At 40.2% G+C, this 16,434-nt stretch overlaps 1 protein-coding gene across 9 annotated transcripts in view; it reads right to left on the reverse strand.

The window, feature by feature from the left end:
* Window positions 1–16,434, reverse strand: part of LOC123968012 (zinc finger protein 516-like) — a 67,469-nt gene that overhangs the window by 26,745 nt on the left and 24,290 nt on the right. The window lies entirely within an intron of this gene.

Genomic DNA, 16,434 nt, shown 5'->3' on the forward strand with positions numbered 1-16,434 from the left:
AGTATGGGCCGGAGAAGGATGGAGCAAAAACAGAACAGGAGCAGAGGTAAAACGAGCCAACCACAACTTGTTTGTGCATTAAAACAGAAGAGGCAATTGCGATAATAGTGTTTGATTTAAATCTAAATTGAAACTCCTCTGTTCCTTCACTCCATGCCCAACTGTCCACTCTTTTCACAACTCTTCCTGCCTTCTTGCTCCTCTTCCTCTGCGCTCCTCCATCCGTCTCCAGCCCTGAACAACCTCTGCAACTGACCCTAAATCAGTCTCTCTGAAGTGTAATTAGACTGGTGACCTCAAAGCTGGCCACCAGTCTTTCACACTGTCACACTTTCTGATATAACCGTTTTATTTTGTTGCCCAGCGGTTAGTGGGTTTACACACAAACATACACACGTACACACACAAACAAACAACATGGTGTAATGCATTTGATCCAGTGTTGCAGTATTGCCTGCCAAAGTGTTCTTTCGCAATACAGAGCATACATCTCAAACTAATCATACATTTGTTTATAAATGTGCCTTTTGTCCAGTGTGGTCAAGACAGCAGCAGCACATTAGTAAAACCAACAGCCAAGAGTTTCATAATATACTTTGGCTGACTCACAAACAACAAGGTACAGCTGATAAAATCTACCACAGACAGTCATTTAACATAGCAACACTAACGTGAGAACCTGCAGGCTACCACTAGCGAAAAGACAATTTCCACCTTTTACGGGGTTAACAGGAAACAGACTTGTCACTCACCTCAAGAATGCTGGTAACAAAATCATCAATCAATCCTAAATTCAGCTTCATTACATTAAGTCATTTAGCTGACGCTTTTATCCAAAGCGACTCACAATTGCTATATATATATGTCAAAGGTCAGAGAGCACACCTCTGGAGCAACTAGGAGTTAAGTGTCTTGCTCATGGACACATTGGATGTACCATTGGGATTCAAACCCAACTCTCCCACGTCAAAGGCATGTGTCTTATCCACTGCGTCATCACCACCCCCTGTTTCACAGCTGTTTCACACTAGCCTTATCTCAAATGCAAGTTAAATGCTATTGGAGAGCCAATAGCTGAATTGACCATCAATGCATGCTTTTGGGAATAAGTCCACGCTGAAGTGTAGCATTTTTTCTGTGCATGAATACAGTATGTCTGTTTGAATGTTCTTTGACTACTCATTTACTTGGTTACTTGTTTTTGTTACTTGCTGTGTGCATTATTTTCCAACCTGTCTTTACCTTGAGGCAAAATCTGAAGAACACATCCTGTACATGTTGTCAAGAAGAGATATGAGAACATAACAGGGCAACAGATCTGCTTTTGACTTTTCCTTACCGCCTGCACACACATACACACACACACACACACACACACACACACACACACACACATACACACACAAACTGGCAGGCATGATGGGAGGGTTTCCACAGAAATCTCATGATGGCTCTACTACAGAGAGAATGTGTGGGCTCCAACAAGCAATTGTTGTTGTTGCAAGGTGGTTCACATACTGGTCTAAAGTACAAACACACACACCACCAAAAAAACAAAACAACACAGCACACATGAAGATAAAGAAGCACAACTCCAAGTAAAGGAACCAGTGGGTAAAATCCAATTTCATCCCCTGGAAAAATTTTTTTATTATAATAATTATTGTGCACACTGCACAGCAAACTGTATTGAGTATTAAACCATCTCTGTGTATGCAAATGTGAGAATGCGTGTCATAACACATCATAACACAGAACATAAAAAGCAGTGCCGTATTCATATTCACTATAAATCACCTTAGGGTACCACATAGACACTATCAATTCTTGATACCTAATGAGATAAAATGACCATAGAACATAATAAGGTCACTAAAAATCTACAAGTGGGTTACAAACCTAACTGAACTAAATCACCACTTACACACTACACAGTATTAATAATAACTATACATATAACTATATATATACATATAACTACATATATATATATATAACTACATATATATATATATAACTACATATATGCATGTCATAACACAGAACATAACGTGTGTGTGTAAAGTTTGCGACACAGGAAGTTGCTGTGCCCAGTCAAGAAATAGCACATAGCCACCTATAAACCACAACATGTCATTTCTACATTTTACACAGAAGATGCATGCAATAGAAAGTGTGCAATATGTGAGTTTTATGGGGGTTGGAAGGTGGATGTTGTTGCCTTTGGACAGAGCCAGGCTAGCCGTTTTCCCCTGTTTCCAGCCTTTCCAGCTAAGCTAAGCTAACAGGTTGCTGGTGATTGCTTCATATTTACCTTACAAATTTGAAAAAGATATCAATTGTTTAATCTAACTCTATGTCAAACTTTTCCATCCATTATTACCTTCCACTGTAATAAGATGCCTTTAAATTCACTATTATGTCCCACAGACATACTTTGAGTCCATGTGGAATTATTAAAGGAGTATGAAAGCGATACAACTAGAAATTAAAAAAAATGCCACAAAGTGACAGTGATTATTGACCATTATAAGACCTTAAAGGAGTGTGTTTGTTTTTGTGTGTATGTGAACCAGTGTGTGAGCTGAAACATCTGCCCAGGATTTCATAGCCAAAAATAATTTTAAATAATAGAAGCACCATACAGGAACTGGGGCTCTTAGATGAGAATAACAAACATAGTTATTCTTTTATACTGGATGCAGAGTTTTTCTAGAGAGTGCACTGAAGCTACATGACACATTTCTTTCATAGGCAGGCCGACAGGCAGTTCCGTGAGTGAGAGCTTACGTGGCTACGTGGTCATGATAGATGGCTGTATAAAAAGAGCTGGAGATCCAATCTGGGTCACGTCTTATCAAGCTGACTGATTCACATTGATGAAATCATGCAGGCTTGTTAACCGACCCAGTGGAAAAAACTCAAACTAATACTGAGGAAAACAAGGCAGCATCTGAAGAGAAAGGGAGAGAGATGCATGTCAAGGAGAGTAAAAAAAGGCAGAGCAAATAAAGAGAGGGAGGGTAGCAGCGGGAAAATAAGTGGTAAATAGTGATGTAAAGTCACGGCAGGAGATAGATTGGGATAATAAGAGCTGACTGAGAGGCAGAGAGAGAGGGAGATGCGAGAGATCGAGGTAGACAGAGAGTAAGAACAAGAGAGAAATCTAGGCCGTGGGCTCCACACTGCAGAAAATGTCCATCATACAGGAATTTGGACTTTGATCACCACTGTCTGATGAGAAGATGAGTGTAAAAAACAAATCTGTCTTTCTGGTTATTAGCTTTGTCTGGTGCTTTCTCACTCTCACTTAAGGAGGAATGACTGAAACACTCAATACCAGACTACATGACTTGTTATGACAGATATTCTTTGCAGTGTAACCACAGCTCAGGAAATTGGCCAGAATCCACTATCCCAGCATTCATCCAATAGTCCTACAGAGACAATCTGCTAGTACAGTTACACTCTAACCCCCTCACCTCCGGCGTGTGTGTGTGTGTGTGTGTGTGTGTGTGTGTGTGTGTGTGTGTGTGTGTGTGTGTGTGCGCGCGCAACAGTATGCATAGCATGTGTGTGTATTCATCATGTTTGTGTGTGTGGGTGGCTGTGTGTGGGAAACGTGAGTTCTCAAGAAAGTTAGTTACTTTTTCCTCTGTCTGTTATGACAGATGTTTCAGTTTGAAAACATTAAACGACAAAGAAATATCCCAATAAAGAGTTGGATATTCCAATCTCTCTGCTCAAGTACCAGCACAAAAAAATCACCCTAATTCCGCCAGTGTCTATAGTGGCTGAAAACAGCTGTCTCCAGAGGTTTGCCTGGAAATGCCAATTTCATAAAAACAGCTACTAAAAATAATATTGTCTGTGGTGTCAAATGTTTCCGACGAGCACACCTACAAATATAACGAACATAAAGTTCAAAATAGGAACATCTTCATTAAATGACTAAGTGAATTACATCCAAGAGATATGATTGAAAAGCATGTACTAAAGGCAGCAAAGAAAGGGGGAAAATATGTAGATGAAAAACTGTTCCTCTGGTTCATTTTCCCTTCTGGTGCAGGTGGGCTTAAGAAAAGAGATCACAGCATCCTGTCGGTAAACAAGTAGCATTCCTCAACCCAGCTGTTTGCAATAAACTCACCGGCCCAACCTGATCTGCACCAGTTGCTGTGTTTAGACAGTAGTGAATTTACCAGATCAACATCTGGAAGCACGCTGCACCTACACTAGCATGCATGTCAGGCTGACAACCTGTCTGGTAATTGGCTACATAATGTCAGTGAGACATTAATGGGAACAAATTGCTGTTAAGTGAAAACTTCTAAGCATCCAAACTTTTTAAGTTTTTATTTAAAGTGAAGGACACTGGCTTGGAAACCGTATGGTCATTCTTTCACATGTATATGTAAGGCAGACTACTGTTTTTGGTTTTACTTTCTGAAAATACTTTTGGAGACACTACAGTAGGTCTATAGACTTTAATCCGGTTTAACCGCAGTTACAATGTAACACATTATATTGTGTAAAGTAGCTTTAGTCTGGTAAAATATACTCAAAGTTTGATTATTACATCAAACTTTATTACATTAGCTCATTGCATCGCTAACGAGAAATGAACACGCTGTGGTTAGCTTTACAACTGTAGTCCTTTTAAAACGTACAGTGTAGTACCAGGCTTCTGTGCTCAACAATAATCAATTACTAATGGTCATTGTGGGACTGACCCTGATATTAAAGGCAAACTGTAATGTAAACTGTCAGCTGGCGAGCTTTTGCCTCACTATTCAGCACATCAACTTGCAGGAGATGTGTGCAGTTATATGATGCAACAATGACTCTTTCAAAAATACACTCTTAAGGTTTGTGCAATATGTATATAGCACTAATAAATCAGGCCAACTTGAGAAAAATGGGATATTAACTTATGTCCTAGTTGTAATATCAGCAGTGATACAACTACTACTATCTAAGAGGCTTTTGGATTTTGATGAGAAAGAAGTTGTACATTTTAGAGATTTGTGTCATTCATTTTCAAAATTGTGCAAAACACAGAATGTCAGCTCCAATCAGCACTCCACCTGATGTTGAACTATTAATTCAGAGGAGCAACTGAGGCTAATACAGGAGTAAGCAAATGTTGCATCAAGCAGTTATGTTTGCGCAGCTATCCCTGGAGAGATCAGCCGCTTCCAGCGGGAGTTACCTGCATCAGCCAGGCAGAAAAACAGCCATTAAGCAAGCCAACCGGCCAATCGGCCACCACTGAAAACCGACAGGCATGTTACACATGGAATAAATGACAGAGGATTACGCATACTGTCATTCTCCCCACATCGCACCAGTGGACAGCTTTACACAACACACTGTGTAGAGCCTAGACTAAAAGACTGTAGGATGGGTTACTAAAAATGGAGACAACTCACTCTTAGAGACACACACACACAACAAAGAGAGAGAGACTTCTGTTTCACTTGCATGTATTTGTATCAATCTAAGATGAGAAAATCAAATAGTGCCATGAACTGAGGAAAACGGAAAGCTGTAGCTTTCAAAGAAAGAGCAGATAGATGGTGACAGTAATTGATATTGTGACTACAAGAAATATGGTTTGAAATTTCAGATTATGACAGGATTTCAAGAAATACTGTATCAACAGTCATACAGTATACATTGTGTATACTATATTATATATATAGTTGACTGTTACAACAAGATGATAACGGGTTACTGCAGCTCAGACAGGGGCCACACTTGGTATGATGCATCTTTATTGATTACATAAGTATTGTAGAATTAATCAATACCACACTTGCTTAACTAATTCTAATATAGAGATATCCTCTATTGGTCCCACACTGTTATAAGTAGAACTTGTTTTAATATTGTAGTGTTGTGTGAAATGCTATTTCAGGGTCTTTTCCACACGGACTATTTGAAATTTCTCGAAAGATTTTACAATGAAAAATGGCAGTTATAAAACTTTTGAAAGTTGGCACAAATCTCTATGCTGCTTCTATTAAAGAGTTGGCAGTCCCTGCCTTCAAAAATCCTAATACATACAAGTATAGCACACAAACCTCCACTTCAGATCTATCTGGGACAATGATGCCTGTGGAGCCTGCTGTCCAGGTATTTAAACCTAAGCATACCAACTGCTTGTGGGACTCCCGGTACAAACCTAGTTGCAAATATCAAAATGGAATTTACATGGAGTCATATCTACAAACGTAAATAACTACAGTAGGAGATGGAGGAACCATAGCATCTGTAGTTTAGTTGTAATGGACTCAATATGGTTCAGTACAGAGTAACACATTTAAAATGCAGATGTTGTTTTTTTTGAAGTTCCCTTTGTCAGCTCTTTTTCTAAACGAGGACTCCTGGTCATGGTTAGGCAGTACCCCATCTGCCTCTCTGCTTGAGACTAGTGTTAGATTATGACTACATAAATGGGTCAGAATTTTCTTTGTGATTTATTGGGGCTTGGTTTTTAGAGAAGACAGGCTTTTGTGGCCATTCTTAAGACTATTAATTAAGTGATTTTGTGGAGTTGGTTCAGGTATAATCTGATAGGATTAGCAGCTATGCACTTTAAATAGAGTTCCACAGCCAGGGATTAGATGATCATAGCCAGTCGGCCTCAACAGCAACAGATTTTCATCTCTATGGTTTTAGTTTAAGGGAAAACTGGACCAGTCATGATGCTGTATATAGATGTCCGTGCCTGTAACTCAAAACATAATGGTCTATTGAAATGAAAGTCAAAAGGGGATAACTACTCTGCAGGTCTCACTTATTTTTTCTAGTTCGGAGCTGATAATACTGGAAAACCTCCAGTCTTGGGATGTGTTTAGTTGGGATGGTATGTTCGGGGCTGGGCGTGGAGGGGGGCACTACCAGGGGCCCCTACCTTTCTCCCCTCAACTATCCTCCTCACATCTGGATACAATGTGGGAACAGGGCACTGAGGCTAGGGGGATAGCTGAAGGGAGGGTGTGAGTGTGCTGGGGGATTCTTTACAAAACATCAAGAGCCAATGGAAAAAGGTAATGGTGGTGGTGCTGCTGTTGCTGCTGGTAGATGTGGGCCAGTGGGGTTGTGTGTGTTGTGGTGGTGGGAAAGTGTGTGTGTGGGGGGGGTGTGGGGGGTGGGGGGGTGGGAGGGGGGGTACTAAAAAGCTCCCTGTCTTTGGTCTCTTCTTCCCTGTGTAGTTGACTGCAAGGCCCCCAAGCAATAGACAGACAGAGAGGCAGCTGGGAACTGAGGTAAGTAGCAAACAGCAGCCCGGGAAAGACAGTGTGGGAGCAAAAATCCAGATGAGGAAAAAAGTGTTTCTACTCTTAACAGGGTAAATGTTAAAACACTGATATAATAAATCATCACTCCAGGTTTGGACTCCCATATACACTTTTAAATAGAGTTTTTAAATTTTAGAGTTCCACTTTTGATGTGAAGGACACAAAGGAACATGAATACATACTGTACAGCCACTTTGCAACAAAAAAAGGAGACTTAAAAGAGTACTCCATCAATTTAGTATTGCACTTCTATAATATTCCTCTGTAACAATGGGCAGTTTAAAAAAATCGATGAGAGATACTGATAAGGGAGATATGGCCTAGATTGATTTCTTATTATATCACATTTTCTCAGTTCTTCACAGCAGGATATAACAATAATTCCTAGTGATACAATTAATTAAACAAATGTACCTTGGATAAACAGCATAAAAATGATCAATGGATTCAACAATGAAATGAAATGGCTTAAAACTGTGATTGCCCATTATGAGACAATGAGCTTCCCATGTATTGTGGCTAGTATTAGTGACTGTGCTTTCTACAGGTCTGATGGTGCTGACTGAAACTTTGCAAAAAACTAAATTTAACTGCGTCCTGAAGCACAATCCACTGTCACAACAATCCCATTGTTAGTCTCCTGACAGTCTACAAGCAGATGGAAAAACATTTTACAACTAACAATACTGCCTGTGGCAGGCAAAAGAAAAAATTCTATGTAAAACCTTCTAAACCTTTTTTTGAGGAAACTAAATTCAATGTTTTTTAAGAAATTAAAGGAGTTGACTACAGAGGTCTGGTCAGCTCACTTCTTTCTAATTCCACACCCCCAGACTTTATTGATTTTTAAACTTGTACTTCTCGGACCCAACTGACGTCAAGTTATGTCACTTGAGGCAGTTTGTCAGACTTCGTGCACCTCTCTCTGGGGCCACAAAGGTTTTATACAGTCCCCCCCCCCACACACACACACATATACAGTAGCGCTCCGGTAAACAGGCTTTGATGTGTACAATCGGAACATTTTGCCTTTAATATTTTGTAACACATCCATCTTGTCAAACAGAAAGGCCATTTAGGTGAAAAGCAAGAATAATCTCTACAATCTGATTGAGTGCCAACACAAACAGAGCACGGACTACAAGGGTCTCGCTTGAGAGAGCATAATGACCTGTATATCACTCAGTCATACCAACACTTAAGTGATTGAGAGGTGACTATTTATGCTATTTTTGTCTGTAACAGGCTTTCTTTGTTTTTTTGTTTTATTCACATACATATAATAGAGACATTAAAAGGATAGAAGACGGAAAAAAGAAGAAAAGTAGGCTTTAACTTATGTTTATCTCTGATCCACATGTGGATTTGGGGTGAGCTCATTAGCCCCTTGGCGACCCTCCTCCTTTCTTCTCACCTCTGTCCTCAGTGACCCTAAAGCCTGCTTGACCCTGCCAGAGCTCCTCTGCTTCCCCCTACACCCTGTTTCCCAACACCTGCTTAGTCCCTCCACTACAAAGTTGCATATTAAGTGTGAAAAGGAAGGGAGTTAGACTGCCGTAGTATCACACAATATTGCCCAAATTTGGAGCTCTTCCATTTGGCATTCACATTGCACAGATATGGTCACTTGTTACTATTATTCATTCTTTTGACTCATTTTGAGACAGCCAACAGTTTCTGGCAGCAAAGGAGACGTCAAACTGCCCTCTATATTTCCATATGAGAGGGTCTCCCCTACCAGATCAGGATTTCTTTTCTTTTCTCACAGCAAAAGGACAAAGCAATGGTGACATGCAGGCACGCTAATAAGAGCTTTGTACAAAAGTCCTTTGGTTCTATTGTTCTTTGGGAGTACGAATTTGTTAGAATAGTTGTTGTATTTTTAAGTTCTAATGCCATAATTGAGAAAAATAATCACGTCTTCCTCTTCAATAATGACCAGAAAAGCATTTTTGACAGGAAGTCCAAACTTCTGTCCATCTGTACACCCCTCTTTCATACACATGAACGCACTTACACACACACACACACTAATAACGCATCGCGGCAAGGTTAGGCTGACATCAGCGGCTAACGATCAGTTCCTCTGTGGGCTGAGTGATTAGCTGCAGTAGCCTGGAGACATTTCCAGCTTGTTTCCCTGAGTTGGTCAGACATGCAACATCACTGGCCTTCAATTTGCACTAACTACGTCCACTCTCTTACATTCTCTCTGACTCTGTTCGTAAAGAGAAAAGAGTTAATAGACTTACAGACTTATAGATGATGCTAACAATGTAGTGAATGTGGGGCAGTTGAGGTGGATATAGTCGAGTGGAAAAGCAGAGAACAGGCATATACGTTTGTTGTAATTAAAGTTGTTTTCATACTCAAATGGAGTAACAAAGGTAGTCCCTTGAGGGAGACTAGACAATGTTGTGTGTGTGTGTGTGTGTGTGTGTGTGTGTGTGTGTGAAGGGGTGGAGTAGGTTACATATTGGCATCAAAGTGACAAACAAATGAGGTTAGAAATATTTGAAAATACCTTTAAACTGGTTATCCATAACATCATGTTGTTGCTTTATTTAGTTCAGTAATCTTTAATGCTCATATAGTCACATTTCTGCTCCATACTTCCCAGAAATCACTCAAATAATTATACTGTTCAGGAAGTTTGAGCTCCCATGTGTCACACTCCTTTCTTTGTCTGCACAGCCGTAGTGGCCATCGCCACCTATGCAAAGTACTTCTTCTCTTCCATTGTAAAACAGCTGCAAGCAATGTGTGACTTCATCTGCATCATGCTTTTTTCATAGGAAAGAACCACAAAAAGAACCTAAATTTGAATCATCTAAGACATACTTAATTGTTTGTAGACTATTTAGTTTAGTGGGTGTTTATTAACTGGAACAGAATGGTGAATGCTAAAAAGGAGCCTCTCTGCTTAGGAAACATTTCACCCAACCCCCACCCACCCTTAATGCCCTCTGGGCTGCTGTGAGTTTGGATTAAGTTTGGGTGCTATGTCCCCTCCCTGCCGAGCCCTGCCGTCACCCCTGCAAAACATACGAGTTTGTGTTTGTGTGTGCCCTGTTTGTCTGATCTATATTACGAGTCCAATTCTTACTGCTTTGTATGATTTTGGTTAAAATATATTATATTAAGGTGTTTATGTAACAGATTTGACAATATATTTTTTAAATTCCTATTTTAATGCTATCTAATAAAGGCATGAGTGTGTGTGTGTGTGTGTGTGTGTGTGTGTGTGTGTGTGTTCTGTGTGTGTTTGTGTGTGTGTGTCTGTCTGTCTGTGGTGTGCAGGGTGTGTGTGTGTGTGTGTGTGTGTGTGTGTGTAAAGCAGTGGATCAATAATTGTAGTCTACTACAGTGACATGGGCTGGACAAAGAGTGCTGTTCCTTCCCTCGGCAGCTCTCCCCTTCTCTCTGTGTCTCTCTCTCAATCCCTGATCACAGCCACGTGGTTCTCTGGGCTATTTCTCCCAGCTAAGCTTATTTCTCTTCTTTAATCCCGCAGCAATCACTGCAACAATGCCAAGCGTCAGTTCATAAATGCAGGCAGAAATCTTTTAACTATGATCACAATGTCAGCTCAAACCTGACAACCACTGCTAATGAATCCGGCACATTCAGCTCAGCGCCGTGTGCGGGTGACTGTTATTTCATTGGACCATCAATAATGTGTAAAATGGAAAATCAACATGAGTGACGATAATGGATGATGCATTTTGTAATGTAGCAAACGGCTTCCGTTTGAACTGCAGTGATTCTACTTTCTGTAAAAGGCCCAGAACATCCTTTTCAAATCAACTGATGAAATCTAAGCACTGACCAGCAGGCCCGGGCCACTGTGAGTGTCCTCAGTTAATATAAACAGAGCTGTGCTGATAAATGGGGTCGATATCCAACCCAGATTATTAGATTATCAGCCACTCAGTGTGGTCCACCTCTGATTTAAACGATGGCTTCAGCCTTTGCACAGCTGATGAAATTAGTACAAGCATTTATTAGTACAACTTTTTTTTTATTAGTACAACTGCGAGTGGTGGTGGTGGAAGCAGTCGCCTCACCACGCTAATTGTCAGTGGGGTTAACTGCCAAGTGAAGTGTTCAAAGAGCAAAGATTGCAGATGCACACCTACATGTGAAGGAAAACTTCAGCACAAACACAAAAAGGTGTTACACACCTCTATTGCTTTCCTAATTTATAATAGTTTCATACTACAATTTTGTTATTTGTTACAAAAAAATTTTATTATATAATTAGTTGTACATTGTTTTTACATTGTTTTTTGTATTTTACTACAGTTAAATTCCAATCCAATCAAAGAAACTACTTGCACTAACTACAGCTAACATGGAATCAAAATATTGTACATTGTCTCAACTTGAACTGTATAATAGCTGCACATTTTGACAACTGCAATCACCTTCTTTCATCATTCAAATATTTGGATTATCTCTGGCTGTGATCTCTACATCGAATGACTTAAAATGTTTCCTACAAACACTGTCAATTATTGTAATTGAAAAGCAAGCGTACCCTTTGTTACCCATAGTACCCTTAGTGTGGAATTAATTTAGTGTAGGCTATATTTCTACAGATTTCCCCTCACATTTGAATTTAGATTTTTTAACTGACTTCAGCTACATGAAAGTGTCAATGTTAAACAATTGCAACTACAACTAATTAGCGCGGGTTGCTTCCACACCCACATTGAGCTGTTGTTACTTTGTGATGACAGGACCTGTTTAAGTGTCATCTTTGTATTAGCAATAGTGATAAAGACAGTTAACAAAATTTATAAAGTTTTCTTTTCCGCTTTATTCACTTGACTTGGGTCCATTTATAAATGTCTCCTTCTTTATGCTCGTAACTTAATTTTTTATATTTTTTTATCTTTTAGGGCATTTCTCATTTTCTCCATTTTGTACTTTCTGCACAGCCGATGTTGTCGTGACTGCAGTTTACAGTTATAGTATAGTATAGTATCAGCCGCAAACACAATCCTCCCCTACATGCATGGAGTGTGAAAAATGCACCAGGTATGTCTAAATTTGCATCTTGTGATATATTTGACCGTTTCTATTCGATCAAAAGTCTACATAAAGCTCTAATGATCACCCTGTCTGAAAATGTCCATATAGTATGGTTCTAACTGAGGAGCTCTTGAGACTCATGACGGCATGCTGTGTCAGAGGGGTTTTCCACCACAGCAACAATGAACTTCTGGTGAAAAAAACTGAATATCTGTCATGCTGGTACAGTTTGATGATAATAATCTCAGCACAAAATCAGCAGCTTTCATGAAAACAGTTCAGTACATTCAACAGTTGAACCCTACACAACACCTCTCCCCCTTCCCAACCACCAAGGGTGAAGGCTAAAATGACCCTGTGCGTCAATTCTCCCTCCCGGAACCTCCCCTACCCCCCACAAACGCTAACCACTCTCCTATCTTAATCTTCCAATTACTACATCATTTTCTTTTGGTTTAATTTAGACAGCTATCAGGCTTCACACTTTACTACCTGGTCAGTGTTGCTTGGCTTGGAAGAGACTCTATTGGTCCATACAGGTGGGTTGGATGCAGGTGTGACCCAAATAAAAGGATTCACTACCCACCTGCAATAAATTTTCAAGAATGGTTTCAGTAGTAAAGAACTGACACATACTGTAAATGTTTAGGATGACAGTCGCAGGTAAATTCAATTCCTTGTGATTATCCTAGGCAGTAAGCAATACGTTTCCCATGGAGGGCTCATTTATAATTTAATCCAGGAGCTAGGTGTTTATAGGCTAACACAGGGAGATTGCCCTTTCAGAGTGGAAACCCCCGCCATGCAGCAGGGAATCAATGCCGTCACCACAGAACAGAGACTAGACCTCAAATTAAAATGATACCAGTGTCCGAGCCACCAGCAAATAGAAGAGTGCTTTCATTTTCATTTTTTGTTTCTACCCCAAAAAGGAACAGCTTCTACAGTGGGTTTGCTCTTGTTGTTTGCTGTCTCTCTCCATAAGCCAACGTCAGTATGCCAGAGAAATGTATTTAAACCAGTGAAGGCTGATACATTTTTCCTCTTATGTAGAAATGTTTGATACAATATAAAGCACAACAAGGAATAGTTGAGAGAAAGAACAGTGCGTGTAAAACTTCAGCCAAACTGACTCGGTAGGTAAATGTGTTGGTCTTGTGACTTGATGTCTTTACTTTTTTTCATCTTCATTCTTGTTCAAAGCCACACAAAACATTAACATGAGCAGTTTGGGCAGAGCTGAATGGATTCAATCTGTGACATAGGTATGCACATGTACAGCCCAACTAGCTCGCTCTGGACCTTCTTCAGACCTGAATTCCACAAGGTGCTGGAAATTTCCCACAGAGACCTTGGATCCATGCAAACACTTGTCAGTATTATAGATTTTTTAAAAAACAACATTTTTGATTTCATCACTCCAAAAGGTCTCTAATGTGAGATCCAGACACCGAAGCCTCTGCCTGCCATTTTCCTGAACAGTCCAGAGATACTAACAGGGAGAAGCACCTGATAATAAGTAAATACAAACCTGGTGGTAAAAATGCCCTGCATTAAGGCTGGCAGAAAGATGATTTTGCCAAATGAGACCATGAGCCCAGTCTACTGTTCTAAAACCTTTTCCGGCCACTTGGGGGCGGCAGAAACAAGCTATGGTTATACTATACTATACTAACATATCATCACCTTTTAAGTTGCTATGACAGACTTGTTGGCTAATTTACACATCCAGTAGATATGGAGCAACATTCGCATTAATTTGGGGTTGTGTTAAGCCACCTGGTGGATGTACATCCAATATTCTTAAATATTCTTTTAGCTCTGGTGTGGTCTCTACCAACTCCTGAGGTTCTTTAGCTGCTAAATGTTCCACTGTGTTTGCTTGCAGGCTGCGTTTAGCTCTGAGCAAGTAGCGTGGATTTTTAGAGTGCACTGTGAGAGAATCAAAACAGCGAAGTTGCAGGGCACAAAACCAAAACAATGAGCTAAAAGTAGCAATCCATCTCTGAGGGGAAGATGGGTGATAATTTGCTGTGGGTTCATCACTCTGAGTGACACCTTTCACATTACACAGCCATTTGATTTATTGTTTATTTTTTGTTAGCCTATAGCAGCTATAGGATTAACTGCTGAGTAAGACCAAATTCACCAGAATCAGTCACTATTCAATCAGTACAAAAGGGAAAGAATGACCCATATCCAACTCAGTGATATGACCCAAAGAACTCTCCTATGACGGAGTCTTAATAGTGTTGACCCCCCCTCTCAGTTGGTGAAGGTAAATGACTATGTCCATGGTGAAAAGGCACAAGGCAGTAATGAGTAATGAAAACAGCCGAGTTAGTGCTGCCATTCAGTAAAGGGCCTGCTGCTGTGGAATGTGAGGCGCCATTCATTCACATGGGTTAAAAATGCATTTCTGTCACAACAAAGCCCGGCCTTGTCCTCATTGTTTCTCGTCACACCAATAAAATACTTCCACATTCTGAAGGGAGAAGACAAAAAAATTAAATTGCTAATTTTACTCATTTGGGGGTGGGGGTGGGGTTGGGGGTACTGGGGCGAACTTCACAAAACAGTCATGTCTTTGGAAGTGATAAAGAGTAATGGTAGAGTTGAAAGTTTAATCATGATAAGCGTGGCGATGGAAAAGTAAGCACACAAACTGCTTACAAAAGACAAACAGTCCTATTTACAATAGCCGAATGTATGCAGCATTTATTCAGTGTATGAAAAGAGGCACAATGGCGAAAGGCAATCAAATACAAAAAGCCTCACTCGAGTCATGCGTGAGCTCTCAAGGGATCCGTTTGTGAATATGAGGCATCTGCGCCAGGCTCTCTAAAAAGTCTCTTTTTTTTCTGCACAGGCTTTTGTCATTCTGCAACTGCAGTAGGAGCTTCATTCAACATGAATCACATTTGTATTAGTCAACTGATGTTCCTCCTTTGCCTCTTTTTCCAGTGCCCAACAAGTGATCTCAGACATGACGGTGTTGAGACACTTGTATGACATAACTAAGAAAAACACACATTGAAATCTTCAGGTAGATTAAAGCCTTCCCTACAACGGACCTGTGAAAAAAACAAGTATGACCTAAAGTCTGCCAGCACTGCCAGTTCACAGAAACCAATTAAATGTTTGGAAAGGCATTTATTTACATTCTCCCTAAAGCTTCACAGACTAAATGTGCTTACCTTCAAATCTATTCTATTCATGGATTGGAGAACGGGTGTTGGTCTTAAGGACTATTTATAATCAAACAGTCAATTTGGGGAAGTTCAGTTTATTTATTGTTGTTATGCTGTAGGGTGTTGTACTAACTTGTAGGCTATAACCAGAGTGAGAGCTGCAAGCTATAGAAGAAATGTTTAACATAATGTCTGAAATCTGACATGGGGGAGACAATGTAATCCTGTCTGCAAAACAACGGCTCTCCCTCCCTCCCTCCCTCTCTATCTCTTTCTCTGTGTGTGTGTGTGTGTGTGTGTGTGTGTGTGTGTGTGTGTGTGTGTGTGTGTGTGTGTGTGTGACCTTACACAAGAGAAAATGCTGTATCTTTACACAGAGAAACTAGAGAGAAAAAAACAGCACACTACAGAGAGTCAATATCAAAGGAGAGGGGAAAAATGCTGTCAAGTACAGAAAACTCACAGTTGACGATGCCCTGCACACTGTGAGTTTTTACAAAAGATTACTGGAATACTGAAGGAATAGCATACAGAATGCAGTACCCGTATCACCAAGTAGTAACACAGACATTCATAGAAGTTGAAAAGCACCATACAGTACAACTAAAGACTAAAAGTACTACACACAAGTTACAAAAGGAATATTATAGTAAAAAACCATATTGTAATATGCAAATGTAATTTCTAGGAGACAGGCTTGGCACTCCACCAACACAAAGTCAGACCCACATAGGCAACTATTCAAAGTCAAAATTCCAACAACACCAGATAAGACAACGCCTACATTTTTTCTTTATCAGCTCTATTCCTTAAACTATAAACAGCATGAATTTTGACACATGTACACACTCACATATGTGCACCCCCCCCCCCCCCCCCCCCCCCCCCCCCCCCCCCCC

Source organism: Micropterus dolomieu, linkage group LG03, assembly GCF_021292245.1.
Source record: "Micropterus dolomieu isolate WLL.071019.BEF.003 ecotype Adirondacks linkage group LG03, ASM2129224v1, whole genome shotgun sequence".
Lineage (NCBI taxonomy): Eukaryota > Metazoa > Chordata > Actinopteri > Centrarchiformes > Centrarchidae > Micropterus > Micropterus dolomieu.